The following is a 6,061-nucleotide window of genomic DNA, read 5'->3' as shown; positions in this document are numbered from 1 at the left end:
CATAAGATTATAAAGAGGTTGTGCTCAATTCATGGTTCAGGGCAGTGCTGCTCTTTATCTGATGTGCACAGGCTTTAAAATAACTTTAAGATATTGAAGCAAAGTTGTCTCTTGTTCTAGCGCTGAGTGGCTAACGCCCACCCTGATGACTGCAGCTCTGCTCATTCCTGTGATCATCTCCTTTTAGTGCAGCTATATCAAAATGCCAGCAAAGGGAATCAAGAACATTTGGTAAATGAATGTTTGCGTAGAAATTTTGAAGGGTCAAAGTAGAGGACAGGAATTTATTACATGAATAGATCTGAATATGTGTCTGGAACATGCAACATTAATCTGAAGTTCTGTTTGAGAGCCAGTGACTTCAGTTAGAATCACATGTGTCTCAATCTGGGAGAAGAGGTATTTTACCTAAAGTTGGTCCTCAGTTCTCTCATAATCTTCCAAACTAAATACTGAAAAGAAAGTAACATCAGTAACAGCTGATGGCTTTGCTTAAAACTTATGCACTCCTTCAGTCCTCAAAATTGGATGCATCTGTTTATTGTGAGAATGCAAAAAAATTAAAGCCCCTCAAGACAGGAAATATGAACTGCTCATTCAAATAGGAAAAAAAATTCTTACCTGCATGTCCTTTTTCTCTGGTGGACAAAGTACCTGTTCATATTGTCCTATTTCTACATTGCCTTTGTATGCTTTGTTTGCACCTTAAGTAATACCTAAGTATTACTTAGATATCATGTTTCTTCTTAAAACACTTTCATTTCAACAGGGTGTATTGAACCTTCATTTCTGGAAATAAAATATCTCTATTTCTGAATTGTAGCTAAAAAGATAGCAGAAGGATCAGGCTTTTTAAGTATGATGCTACAAAATGCCTACTATTTCACAAGTACCAGTGACTCTTTAGAGTGTGCTACCAAATTCATCAAGCCAAAACCTGACTTCACCACAGAGAAAAGAAAATAAAGGAAAAAAGAAAAGGGGGGGGGGGGGGGGGGGGCAAATGCACAACTATAATGGTATATAAATATATGAAAATTTTTGAGAGTTAGGAAAGTCCATGCATGAGAGTGAGTTTTGGATTGAGAAGCCTTTACTTAGAAAGAGAAATAAAGAAAAGCCCATGTTTCCTGTTTCCTACAGATTCTTTATGAAATATTCTTAATTTAAATAAATGATGTATTGAAAGATCCCAGAGTCCAGTTCTACAAATACATTCTGGGATTGGAGAGCCAAACTGCATTATCTTCTGCAGCAGCATTACTGAAATTACTGAATGTTCTAATTGTAAACTGATGCCCTCCAATGGGATAAAAAGATACAGCTCAGTGAGGCATGTAACAATTACAACAACATATCGCTAGGAGAGAATCCAAGCATTAGCTGTCTTGTCTCTACAGGGTTAATGTCACAGACTGGAATTAAATTTTATTTTAAACACAGGATAAACAGTTGTAAGTCCTAAATCTCATAGAGAGTAGACTTACTGGGTATACTGTTGTCACTATTTTTTTGTGCTATAATCACAGTTCCACAATTTAATTCTTTTGATCCATACAGATAAATAAAACTCTGTTATATATTTTGTTCTGATTTGGAGGTAGGGATGTTCTTTACCTCTATGTTTGCTTGGGGGTATTGAGAGTGGGGATTTGCTGCTGCTGTTGGTTCAGGATATGGGTTAAACTTTGGGATGTTTTTCAGATGAAGCAGATCAAAACGGACAGCAACACGTGCCAGCATGGATCAGGAAGGGGACATCCTGCAGCAAGAAGCCACAAAGTATGTAAAACAATGTGCTTCAGATTAGATTTCACCAAGTGCCCTTCATCACAGCAGTGCTGAGTGTTCTAGCTGGCAGCTCATCTTGAGCTGTCTTTGAAATTTGGGTGATGGACATGATCCTTACATTTGGGACAGTTGGATACATCAGCATCTGATCAATCTCAAAACCCAAAGCAAAACTCTCTCTTAACTTCAGTGAATTTTTATCAGGTGCCATAAACCAGATAGCAGAAGTTATCTTTAGAACAGAGTTCTTCACCTGATTTCCATTTGTAGAATTCTTTGGCTAGGGACAAGTAATTAGACCAATAATTTGTTAAATTTCCTTGGCATGTTCACTCTTTGGCTACAGACATGCAATAATTTGTATCTGTATTTTTAGCAGTGCAGGTGAAGGCCAGGAAAATTCTGAAATACTTAGTTTTCCAATTTTTCATTTGTTAAGATTTAAGGAAATTTGCTATTTAAATTATTCCAGTTTATCAAAGATACAGGTAAATGAGATGTGATTACCAGAAATGGTGGGAGAAAAAAAAAAAAAAAAAAAAAAAGATACCTGATGCAATTAATTAATGTTTTGTAATAACGGCCTTGATTATACATTATTATAAATGTATGGTTAAAAAAAAAAATCAGAAACATCACAGATGCTCAGTTGCATCCTGTTGTATACAGTTTTAAGAAAGGAGTGTGCCTGGTCCCTACAAGCTAACATAGTCACAATCCAAACAAAATATCAATCAAAAGGCAACAGAAAGAGAACGTTCATGGAGGAAAACCAACAATCACAATGATTGCCAAAAAGCCAATTTACTCTCCTTCCTTCATAAAAATGTATATATAATAGGAATGTAGTTTTGAATACGAAGGAGGAGAAAAAAAAAAAAAAAAGAAAAAAAAGAAAAACATTATGGCACACTGCCTTTCTGCTATTTGCTTTTCCATTGGCATGTAGTTACACTGAGAACACCTCACACTGTAGGCAGGAGGCTTTCCTATCTCGAAATACGTGCTACGCTATGGAATGGTGTGTGCAGCTCCTAGCACAATGCCTCTTCAAGCCCACAGGCTGTAATAACAACGGTTATTGCCCTGCTCGGCACTCAGCTTTATGAGCACACCCACATTTAGAAGCATTGTATAATCAGTGACTGGTCTCTGTCGCTGGAGACCCGCATCACTTCTGCTCCTGTGCTCCCGCAGGGTACTCAGCACCCGTGTTGTGGCACGGCCGGGTAGGGAGCTGGAAGCGGTCTGGTTGGCTGAGTGTGATCTGAGCGGGACGCTGGCAGCAGCCTTCCCTGCGCCTTCCCCAACCTCGGTGGCTGGCTGGGTTCACAGCCCAGAGCCCCCGGGGCTCTCACCCGCGCAGGGCAGGCGGGGAGCCCTCCGGGAGCCGGCCCGCGGGGCCCTGGGGCGGCAGCCTCGGGAAGGCAACAGCGGGGCCGGGCTGAGCGAAGCCCCCGGGGCTCCGGGCTCGGTGGCCGGGCCGCTGCCGAGGCGGGGTTTGGGGGAAGGACCGAGCGCTTCCCGGCTCCGCGGGAGGCGTAGGCTGCCGCCTGCCCGCCGCTGCCGCCCGGGGAAGCGGCCGTGCGGCGGGGCTGCCTTGAGGAGCAGCACCACCTAGCGGGGGGCGGCCGCCTCGCCTGCCGCAGCTCTGCCGCCAGGGCCGGGCCGGGCCGGGCCGTGTGGCGCCGCCCGCTGTCCGTGGTGCTGAGCCCAGCGGCCCCGCGGGAGCTGCGGGCACCGGCGGCTGCCCCGGGCCGCGGATGTGCGCGGGGCGGGCGCTCCGCAGGGCGGGGGGGGGCCGGCGGGGCGCCGTGAGCCGTGGCTCCGGAGGGCTTCCGTGAGCTGCCGGTGGCTGTTTGCACGGCGATCCGGCCACGCTTCCTAGCCATGGCTGTGGTCACTTACAAAGCCGATTTGCCACAATTGCGTTCTCGTTTCTCCTGCTCCGCGCCGAGCGAACGTTTTGCCAGATTGGTTGAAAACGATGAAACCTTTGAAAACGAACGCCTGGCACAGATGGCAGCAGGACATGGCAGCTAGGGCCGGCGAACTTTACAGCTGTGTTTGCAAGCTGCCTTTCGTGCTCCCGGTGCTTTTGCTCCGTGTCCAGTTCCTGGACAGTGGGGCTGCTCGGCGAAGCAGTCATCTCGCCTACTTCACGCCCTCAGTCGGTCGGGCTCCTTTCCAAAAAGACCTTGAAGTTTTCCCCTCGAGTCCTTCAAGAAGGACACGTCCCTGCTGCTCGCCCAGCACCCTCAGCACGGGCTGAAGGACCCCATCGGGCTGCTCTCCCCCCAGCGTCCCTCTCCGTGGCACAGGCTGGGTTTAGGCACCTAAACCCGGGGGCCGGGCTGCCAGAGGAATGCTGCCTGAACGAGTCGCGTTTTAGCAAAAGGGGCTGGGGTATAAAGCCGTAACGTAGCGGCAACGCCGAGGGGAGGTCACAGAGATCCAGGTGTTCCCCTGCGGCCGGGAAGACGAGGGAGCGGCGGTGCCTGGGCCTCTGCCACCCTCTGGCGGGGACCCGCGCCGAGGGCGCTGCCGCCGCTGGGGACGGCGGAGCGGGGCGGGGGGCGCGGGGCTGCGCTCGGCACGGCCCCCCCGGGAGCTCAGCCGGGTCGCCTCTGCCTTCGCGCAGGTGGCCTCGGGGCGAGGCGGTGCTATCGAGGGAAAGCCGCCGGTGCCGCCCGCCCGAGGCACAAACCCCGCGTGGGGTCGAAGGCCGAGGGCAGCTCCGGAGCCGCGGGGCGAAGCGGGCGGCGGCAGCAGCCGGGCCGGGGGCCGCCCCTCCAGTCCCCGCCCCGGCCCGCCGCTCCCAGCCCCGTGCACGGCACGGCACGGCTCGGCACGGCGCGGAGGGGGTGGGTGGCGGCAGCCCTGTGACTCATGCCTGCGTCGAAGCAGATCAAGCGGCGATTCACGCTTTTAAAAAAGCAAATCCGAGCACTTCTGGAAAAAAAGGTCATCTCGCATTAAATTCCGCGGCGCGATTGGTATTCCGACGTCGTTTCTGGCGGAGTTTATAAGCGGCGAGTCGCTCCCAGGCTGGAGTCGCCCTGCCTGCTTGGACGCCGGCAGCCAGAGCGCTCCGCTCGCCCCCTCGGTAAGTCTTGATCTGCACCCCATTTTCCAAACCCTCGGGAGAGTCTTTCAGGACCTGGAGCTTTTTTACAATTTTTCCTTTTTTTTTTTTTTTTTTTTCCCCTAAAATCGGTTTTGGTCGCTGTACCTATAGAGGGATAACGGGTGTTTTGAGACAGCCAGCGTCTTAGACATTGCGTTAACCTGTTACTTCGCTCCCAGGCATTGTCTAGCGAATCTCTTCTGCTTTATGGTTGTTTTCTTTTTCATCCGAAAAAAAAACGAAATACTTGTTTACCATTGAAACCATCGATCCGTTGCGTTTACACGCGGGCGTGAAGGCGCCCAACAATGGAAACGAATCGCTAGCTACCGACGTGCGAAAGCAGCTAACAAAGAAAGCGCTCGTTCGTTGCCGCGACCTTCATTTTCTTGACAAGGGGAACGAAATAAATCGCAGGTAGCCATGGGGACGAGGGGACGAGCCCGGCACTGCCCCGCCGGTGAGCGGGTGATGGAGGTGCCGTGCCCGCCCGCGGGGGCCGGGGGCCGGGGACCGGGGACCGGTGCCGGTGCCGCGCCTCTCCCGGCCCCGCCGCCCCCCGCCGTCGGCGCCCTTAGCGCCAGGGCTCGCTCCGGAGAGCGCCGGCTTGCTCTGGAGCACGTCCTGCCCCTGATTTGCTGAAACACGCGTGTGCCGGGACATGTGTGCGTGACGCGTGCCGCCGGACTCGGCAGAAATGCACCTTTGTTGTGGCGGGGGGGCTCTGTGGGTCTGCTCCGAGCGCTGAGCCTGCCGTGCGTTTCGGGGATGGGCTGGAAACGCACAGAAACGGGCTCCGTGTGGGACCGGAGGGCATCTGGGCTGGGAATTTCGAAGCCCGCTCTGCACGTTGGCTTGCATTTGACGCGAGCCACATAATCGCCCTGCTCAGCGGCCACCGATATAATTGCGATAGACTTCATGGTCTGCTAAATCCGTCATTCAGGCAAGGGGGGCAGCGCCTCGGCATTCAGCGAAGGGACGGGTTTGTTCTTCAGCCTGTCGAGGCATTTTCCCGGCGCGACGCTTAGCGCCTCGGCCCCGCAGCGGTCGGCTGCGCTCCCTGCTGCCCCTCCTGCCCCCCAGGAACCCTTCCTGCCCCCGGCAGCCCGTCCCGCCGCCTGCCCGGGACCTGCGCTGCCC

This window comes from Netta rufina (assembly GCF_964035555.1).
Source record: "Netta rufina genome assembly, chromosome: 6".
NCBI lineage: Eukaryota > Metazoa > Chordata > Aves > Anseriformes > Anatidae > Netta > Netta rufina.
Note: the sequence above shows the minus strand (reverse complement) of the source record.